This window comes from Electrona antarctica, assembly GCF_951216825.1.
Source record: "Electrona antarctica genome assembly, chromosome: 11".
Classification (NCBI taxonomy): Eukaryota; Metazoa; Chordata; class Actinopteri; order Myctophiformes; family Myctophidae; genus Electrona; species Electrona antarctica.
In genome coordinates, this window is record NC_136792.1 from 41,520,146 (window position 1) to 41,529,517 (window position 9,372).

At 45.2% G+C, this 9,372-nt stretch overlaps 1 protein-coding gene across 1 annotated transcript in view; it reads left to right on the plus strand.

Moving 5' to 3' along the window:
* The window catches only part of dpf1 (double PHD fingers 1), a gene marked incomplete at its 3' end in the record, with an annotated part of 80,873 nt that overhangs the window by 188 nt on the left and 71,313 nt on the right, over nt 1-9,372 (plus strand). The window lies entirely within an intron of this gene.

A 9,372-nucleotide genomic window follows, 5' to 3' on the forward strand; every position in this document is an offset into this window, starting at 1 on the left:
TATATGGAAAACAGCGGATAATGTCAGGGTCTCGGGGAATGATATAGCCTATTCTAACAAAGTTATCTTTGTGACAAATGTGGGGTTTGCCTTACGTGAAGAGATTCCTATATTTTGTTCCAAAAACGCAGAATCTAGCTTGGATGGCGTGCAGAATGATGATCATTTTTAACTGAGCCAGCGTGATCGCATGTGTGCAGCAGGGATATGGAGGAATGTTGGAGGTAGATTTTTTTTTTTTTGTGACCCGGTGCGTCCCTTGTCAGTGTAGCGAGCCAAGATCACGGTCAGCCCATGCAGGCTGGCTGTCTGGCCGGCATGCAGGGGATTGTTTTAACCGGCACGGTCCCCAATTAACGACCACAACCTGCCAAGTGCCAACAGTTTTGACTTTAGAGAGGGATGTGCTTTTTGATACCTGTGTGTGTGTGTGTGTGTGTGTGTGTGTGTGTGTGTGTGTGGCTGTGTGCACATTTTGGCCGCCATGGGTAAACAGGTAGGCTGAATTAAGCCGGCGGCGCGGCCGAGAGGCGAGAGAGGCAACCTGATATAGGTTGCAAAATGCATTTCTTCACTGACGGATATCTGCAATGTGTGTGTGTGTGTGTGTGTGTGTGTGTGTGTGTGTGTGTGTGTGTGTGTGTGACTGTGTGCGCGCGCGTGTGTATGTGCGTGCGTACGCCATATAGAAAATAATGGGGCGACTTTTAACTACGAGACTTGCTCGTTTTCATGTAGCGCGTATAATAATATCATTCTACGATAAAAATGAAAAACCCATGGATATTTAGGCTGTTTACTGTAGTCTGTGACAGGCTATTACATGTTATTATTATTATTTTTACATTTGTTTTGTTCCATGTTTCTAGAAGGATTATTGCGCGCGGCGCGGAGCAGACGCCTGCTGCCCGCGTGGGCACGCGGCCAAAAGGTGGCTGATGTTGTGCGTCTGTCAGAATGTAGCCTATACATAAAGACAGACAGACAGCCCCCAGCCTGTGTGTGTAGTGTAGGCTATATACACTGAACACACAATATAGCTCCAGTCTGCAGACAAAACAAGAAAATCTATCCTGGATAGTTCTGAGACAAAGAAACCTCGCTGTGTTTGCCTAATAAGGTGCACACATGCACTGACTGTGATATAGCTTACCTGAAGATTGCATGTCAGGTCTGTCTGTCTGTCTGTCTGTCTGTCTGTCTGTCTGTCTGTCTGTCTGTCAGCCTATCTGATATCCCAGACAGGCGACATTTCATGCAATTTCATGAGCGACTGCTCCTGCATGCCATGCTTTTGAAGAGCACTTCACAGAGAAGAGGATGCAGGGCGCCAGCAGTAATGTCACTGATTGGGGCAGGGTGCCCTGATGACTGTGATGGCATTTCTACATTCTGGTAAAAAGGCACAGCAGCACGAAGTTGTTCAGTGCTTATTTAAGCATTAAATGCACATCAACATACCAGTGTACAATACATATTATCAGCACATTATATCTTAGTTCAAACAGATACATGGGATACTGTGTACATATTGTGGTCATGGCCAAGGCAGGATTACGTTATTCAGTCTGCCTGTCTGTACAGTACCTATACTGTATATGGGGGCCACTGAGTTCAAACCTCCCCTCTCTTCTCCCCCATCCCCTCCCCCCCTCTCCTCTCATCTCATCCCCTCTCCTCTCCTCTCCTCTCCTCTCCTCTCCTCTCCTCTCCTCTCCTCTCCTCTCCTCTCATTTAGGCAGAGAATCTCATTTAGGCAGAGAAAGGTGTCTCACCTGTAGTGTGCAGATTGCTCCCAGAGGACATTGTTGATACCCTCCCTGTCTAGGGGATTAAATTGACTGATTTGCATGTGTGTGTGTGTGTGTGTGTGTGTGTGTGTGTGTGTGTGTGTGTGTGTGTGTGTGTGTGTGTGTGTGTGTGTGTGTGTGTGTGTGTGTGTGTGTGTGTGTGTGAGAGAGAGAGAGAGACAGAGATGAAGTCTGGATAAAAGAGTGAGGGAGAGAGTATGGCATGGCCATGGGCAGTTCCATTGTATTTGTTTGTATACCATGGACAGTTCCATTGTATTTGTATACCATGGACAGTTCCATTGTATTTGTTTGTATACCATGGACAGTTCCATTGTATTTGTATACCATGGACAGTTCCATTGTATTTGTTTGTATACCATGGACAGTTCCATTGTATTTGTATACCATGGACAGTTCCATTGTATTTGTTTGTATACCATGGACAGTTCCATTGTATTTGTATACCATGGACAGTTCCATTGTATTTGTATACCATGGACAGTTCCATTGTATTTGTTTGTATACCATGGACAGTTCCATTGTATTTGTTTGTATACCATGGACAGTTCCATTGTGTTTGTATACCATGGACAGTTCCATTGTATTTGTATACCATGGACAGTTCCATTGTATTTGTTTGTATACCATGGACAGTTCCATTGTATTTGTATACCATGGACAGTTCCATTGTATTTGTATACCATGGACAGTTCCATTGTATTTGTTTGTATACCATGGACAGTTCCATTGTATTTGTATACCATGGACAGTTCCATCGTAGACCAGGACAGTTCCATTGTAGATCATGACGGACCTGTCCTTCATTGTGTGTTTTTGAGGTGCGCTAGTCCCATAGAGTAATAAAAGGATAGAGACAGAACTGGAGCGTTAGTCCCCCCCCCCCCCCCCCCCCCCCTGGTATTAATTTCGATGGAAGTTGCTCAGTGGTGTTTTGAAGCACCTTGAAGAATGCCGGAAGTATAATTATAACTCAATGGCTCATGAGTCATGACGCACGTTTCGCACATGACGTCACTGAACGTCCGTCCACCTCCATAAACGTGCTGCAGTTCCACTTTTCGCCAGTAGGTAGTGGCAGCTTCAACGTTGGGTAGCCTTACTGGGGGCTCATGGCTAGTCCCTCCAACTAGAACGCCTGGCTTTGCGTGTGCCCCCAGGCAGAGTTACTGTCGAAGTGTCCTTGAGCAAGACACTGAACCCCTAATTGCTCCCGATGTGCTAGTTGGTGCCTTGCATGGTTTCCGCTGCCATCGGTGTATGTATGTGTGTGTGAATGGGTGAATGTAATGCACAATCTCTGTAAAGTGCCTTGGATAAAGGCGCTATATAAATGCACCATTTACCATTTTACCATTTGACGTCATGTGGCAGCCAAGTCTCTGGACCTTTTCTGTTTGCTTTATTCATGCCCCCGGTGACGTCCCGTGTGAAGTGAGGGCGCCCCCTCACTTCACACGGGTGTGATTTTTCATTTTTAAAGGTATTTGTGTCTGATAGGATAGGACTATGTAAGTGTAATTGACAGCTGAACAGTGGTGTCAGAGGCATGTGGTGTGAGCCAGTGTGAAACCCATACAGTGTTGACGATGTACAGTATATCAGCGGTGGGCAACTTTGACGATGGAGAGGGCCACTATATTTCCACACTCACTCCAGAGGGCCACATTGCATATTACTGTCGTAGCAAAAATTGCCGATCTACAAGCTCAAAACGCGTCGCAGAGCGACACGTTTTTAGCTTGTAGATCAGCTATTTTAGCTATAACATTTTAATACTAGTAATTAGCTGAAATCAATAATATATCAGTATTCTGATATTAACCTGCGCGCCGCATTAAGTGATGGTGGGGCCACCAGTTGCCCATTCATGCAGTACATGATCCACTGCCCCTAGTGTGTTTTAATTTCACAGTCTGTGTATGCGGTTTGGCTTATGGGCTAAACATGGGTTAACGTCATGTTGACATTTCATCCTCTCAAACTGCCATCTGAAATGTAAAGAGGTTTAACTCTGCCCTGGCCCGCATGTGGACATTAATCACTGTGTGTCTACAGTGGTGGCTGACCGCCTTTAGAATTCACAAAGTAAACCAGCCGAGCGTGTGCCCAATAATGCCCCCCAAAAACTATATACCAAACAATTCTGTTCAGTTTCTGCCTGTACTTGGCAAACAGAAGGGTGTATCCTCTAAAGCAGTGGTTTTCAACCCTTTTCATATTAAGGCCTATTATTTATTCGGCATTTGAGCCATGGGCATGCACTATTTGATGAGATTTTGCCTTTCAGAACCAAAACTTAGAATATTTTGTTGTCGTCGGATAAGATTTTGTCCCATGCTGTATTGATGTGGTACCATTAGGAGAGATAACAGGCTAACGTTGATCAAAATGACAATTCTTCTACTTTCTCTAATTTTGTAGACTTCTTGTAAACTAAGTAATGCATGATGTTTAACTCTTGAGAGGGTCCATTTGGTTTCATGTTACGCTCTCAAGAGTTAAACATCTATAAGGGTCCATAAGGGTCCATTTGTTTACCAACTCTTCCATGATTTAGCTGGGGACCACCTGGAACCTCCTCAAGGACCACTGGTGGTCCCTGGACCACTGGTTGAAAACCACTGCTCTAAAGTCTCTAAACCAAGCTGAGCCCATACTGTAGGTAATATGAAAAAGATCTTCTAATTCAACTGATGTAAATAAAGTGCTTAATATTGCTATAGTGCTACCCATAACTTAGTCTACTGGGAGTATACGCCTTTCACAGTATAACACTGCTACACGTGCGTGCGTGCGTGCGTGCGTGCGTGCATGCGTGCGTGCAAGCGTGCGTGCGTGCATGTGCGTGCAAGCGTGCGTGTGTGCACGTGCAGCGCAGAATGGGGGAGAGGAGAAAACAGCTATACAGTACAGTATAGCTTCAATCTACTGGGCATCTACATGCCAGCTCTCTCTGTCTGTCTCTCTCTCTCTCTCTCTCTCTCAGGATTAGAGACTCATTTAATCTCTTTCTTTGCCTCTCGTCACATTCTCTCTCTTTCTTTCACTCTCTTCCTGTCTCTATCTCTGCTCCATGGCTGTTTGTCTCTGTCTGTCTGTCTGTCTCTGTCCTCCTCTCACCCCTGTCGCTCGTCTCTCTCATTCCTGATTCTTCGCTCCATCCTCTTGTACTCATCCCCTCTTCCTATTTCAATTCATCACTCTATCGCATCTAACCTCATTACTCTCTCTCTCTCTCTCTCTCTCTCTCTCTCTCTCTCTCTCTCTCTCTCTCTCTCTAACTTCTCAACTCATCTTCAGACCATCTGAGCTGAAGCAAATATCTTACCCTCATCAACAATTCTCTCTCTTTCTCTGTCTTAGTGCCACCACCAACCCTATCTCCAACCCCCCCTCCCCCCCTCTCTCTCAGAGCCCTTTCAATTGCAAGTCAAGTCATGTCACGATTGCAATATTCAGCAAAACACATTGAAAGAAATAGGGGCAGTGCACTTTTTGTCAGTTCTCCTTTTAAATCTGGGCATGGTGGCTAGCCCTATAGCGTCTCCACATTTCCATAGAGATGTACTGCAGATAAAGTAAAATGGATAGGTCTTATAGTCCAAGGTAGTTCCTATGGCATTTCCACGCCGCAACGACATTATGTTTTGCTTTTGTGTGCATTCAAGGGAAGATAGGTGTGTCATATCCCCACATCCTGTTAGATAAAACATTGTCACACTATAAGCTATCGTCCTCAAACTATAGTGACGGTTTGTTACAAGCAAAGATCTTAAGTACGTTAAAGCTTCACTAATATTGAATCACAAAACGTTGTATTGATGTCAGTCTTGCAAAAAATCTGGAGTTCCACATGGCTCCAGACTGGCCATAGCCAGGAGGGACAGTGGATTTGAGATTACAGTATAAATGATCGAGAAAAAAAAAAAAAAAAACCTACACACACAACATTGACAGAGGATTGACTTCCTTGGTCTGCAGTGGCTACTGTAGCCTATGTTCCCTCTAACATGCAAAAAGCTGATAGGAATAATGTTGTTATGGCAATGGTGCTTGTGTGCGTGCGTGCGTGTGTGTGTGCGTGCGTGCGTGCGTGCGTGCGCTGTAGTGGTTTTGGTCATTCGCTGCGGACTGCCACAGTGCCACACATAATGCATTGGGCGGCATTACTGTACTAGGGGGGACAATTATACATGCCTTCACTGACTATACAGGACACATAACACTGCTCTATAGACAGTGCCTGCAGGTCTCTATCCAAAAGGTTGATTTGCCATTTGAGAGTATTCTATGTACCAAAATGTGCACACACACGCGCGCACGCACGCACGCACGCACGCACGCACGCACGCACGCACGCACGCACGCACGCACGCACACGCGCGCACACGCACGCAAGCACAGTGTTAATTATTTCACAATATTTTATTTAGTCTTAGTCTTTAGTAGTCTTAGTGTTAGCCAGAAAAGATTTAGTCTAAAGGTGACTCCAGAGCGAGGAAACTTGTCCAGACTAGTCAAAGACTACTTAAAACTCTCATATTGACACAGACTAGCATTAGTTATTTTCCAGCATGCAAATTGCCGAAAGCGCTGGTTTGCAGTGTTGCCAGGTCTGCTTATTATAAGCGACTTTGGGATAGTTGTCCTGTAATATAGCTTAATATTCATAGTTGCCCGTTGCTTTATAATTTGGGCTTATTTCTGAAGTGTAGTTGCTTATTTGGGCTTGCTTTCATGATTCATTTAAAAAATTGCTGATGTAATAGGGCTCAAGTAGTGAAACTGGTTGCTTCTTTTGGATTTGTTTTTCATAGACCTGGTCGCTTGTTTCACTCACAGAATATGGCAACACGGCGCTTCACACCAAAACGATAAGAGATAGCATTAGTTTCGCTAGTCTTGCTTTGGAGTTGATTTGGAGACTGGAGTTGATTGATTGGTATTACATATTAATTGAGAGTTGATATTGAGAATATGTTATCTAGTTTGCACACTACACCAGTAGTCAGCCCTGAAACATGATGAGCAGACTAGAAGACGACTCTACAGAGGATAGGGTCGCTCCCGACATCGGCAACCGACCGGACATGTTCGGTTCTTCATCGACGGGTTCCGACGCGTCGATAAGGCGATATGGACGGCAAGCGACGGGAGCTTCTCGTCGGGGAGTCTCCTGCCGACACGCTCGCGACTCTTTCAAACTGGCCGACAGCCGACCGTCGGTGCAATGTGGAGGTAGCTTTAGTATTTTGAATAACACAGTCTTAGTCACATTTAGTCTTCTGAAAAACCTTAGTCGACTTAGTCTTTAGTCTTAGTCTTATAGTCAAGAAAATGAACACCGCGCATGCACCTAATTGCAATGCGTGTTCCTGACATTTTCAAATGGTGGGCCTATCTTTTTTTGTACCAGACTCTTAAGCGTGCATCATATTTTCCAGGTAGATGTATTTCTTCTTCTTCTTCTTCTTCTTCTTCTTCTTCTTCTTCTTCTTCTTCTTCTTAGCAGTAGTTCTCTAGCAGTAGTTCTCAAACTGTGGTCCGGGGACCCCCAGCCAGGAGGCCTTGAGCGGGATCAGGTCATGATGATACTGTATGTATAGGAACCAAATGGAGCCGTAGATCATGGGTCTGTAACTATGAGAGTTACAGACACATTACATGACCCGTTGTGGGTCTGTAACTATGAGAGTTACAGACCCATTACATGACCTGTTGTGGGTCTGTAACTATGAGAGTTACAGACCCATTACATGACCCGTTGTGGGTCTGTAACTATGAGAGTTACAGACCCATTTATGACCTGTTGTGGGTCTGTAACTATGAGAGTTACAGACCCACAACGGCTCCATTAAGGTTCCATTTGTTACACAGTTATGAGGGGCCGTGTGATCTATAATATGTATTGTATACCAAACAGGTAGTCCTTGAACCACTGGTCTAAAGGAAGCTACAGATTGCGGTCTAACCTAAGATTCTAACGTTAGACCACAATCTAACGTCATATAGCTGCAGTGATGTTGGTGCATGGGGTCTACAGTAGTATTATTTCTGCCCTGCCTGACTGATCTCAGCCCCCAATGAAATGCATGATCCATGTATTAACTGACTGTGTGTGCAACCAGCTCTCTCTGCATGACAAGTGCACTGGAGCCTGAGCAACCGTCCGCTGGACTCTGAATCTCTCTGTCATGTTTGTTATCCCAGAGAAAACACCACAGCACTCATTCATTAGGTTAGTGCTTTTAGGGCTGTCACGATCATGAAACCTTACATAATTATCACACAAACAATTGCAGACTAACAATTGAATTGTGATTTTGGCGTTGAACGTTTGAACCCATCCACCCCCATCCATCCATCTTCAACCGCTTATCCGTAGTCGGGTCGCTGGGGCAACAGCTCCACCAGCGTGTTCCAGACGTCCCTCTCCAGAGCAACATTAGTGACTTCCTCCTGGGGGATCCCGAGACGTTCCAAGGCCAGTGAGTCGATGTGTTTCCTCCAACTGCGCCTTGGTCTGCCTCGAGGACCTCCCTAGGGAGACGCCCGAGAGGCATCCTAACCAGATGCCCGAACCACCTAAGCTGGCTCCTTTCCAGGTGAAGAAGCAGCGACTCTACTCCGAGTCTCGCAACCTTATTCTTTCGGTCATGACCCACACTTCATGACCATAGGTGAGAGTAGGAACGAAGGTAGACACTAGACAGAGAACTTTGCCTTCTGGCTCAACTCTCCTTTAAAATAAATAAATATTCAATTTCTGTTTTGCCTTTGTAAGGCTTTGTAACAGGGCAGACATGACAAATAACTATACTATGCCAAAAGAAAGGGCTGGCATGTTCAATAACTTTATACTTTTGGAATATTTACGATTATTACCATTATGTAAAATAATTGTGATTAGGTGATTCGTAATTGTGACAGGCCTATAAGTGCTGTGGTGCACGCACGCACGCACGCACGCACGCACGCACGCACGCACGCACGCACGCACGCACGCACACAAAGAGACATGCAGTAGGCCTATACACGTGTGTTTCCCGGATTTGCACATACAGACAAGTGCACGCAAAAGTTAAGGCATAATTCTGTATGTGCGCACGTAGGCATGCACTGTGGTGCATGAACGCACGCACGCACTCTGCTGAATTAATTTCATTCTCTTTCTTGTTCAGTTTCCTCATCATGTCTGTATTTGTACAGAGTTAAGAGAAGAGGGAAGTATGGTGTTTTCTCACTGTATTTCTGTTTCTGGGTTAATGCTTTCATCATCCTTTTATTTAGTCTCTCTCTATCTCTCTCTCTCTCTCTCTCTCTCTCTCTCTTTGTCCTTTTGAGAAGACAGGAGTGAGAGAGATGGGGAGAGAGAGAGAGAGAGAGAGAGAGAGAGAGAGAGGGGGGGGGGGGGGTGGAGAGGGGGGGGGGGGGAGTATTTTTATCTCTATGACCTATTTCTCCAGTGCTACCTAACTGACTGTCAGTCAGCTCTAACTGCTGTGGGACTATATGTGAGTTCTAGCAATGGAGCCTGGGACTTGTAGTTTCTTGTGGC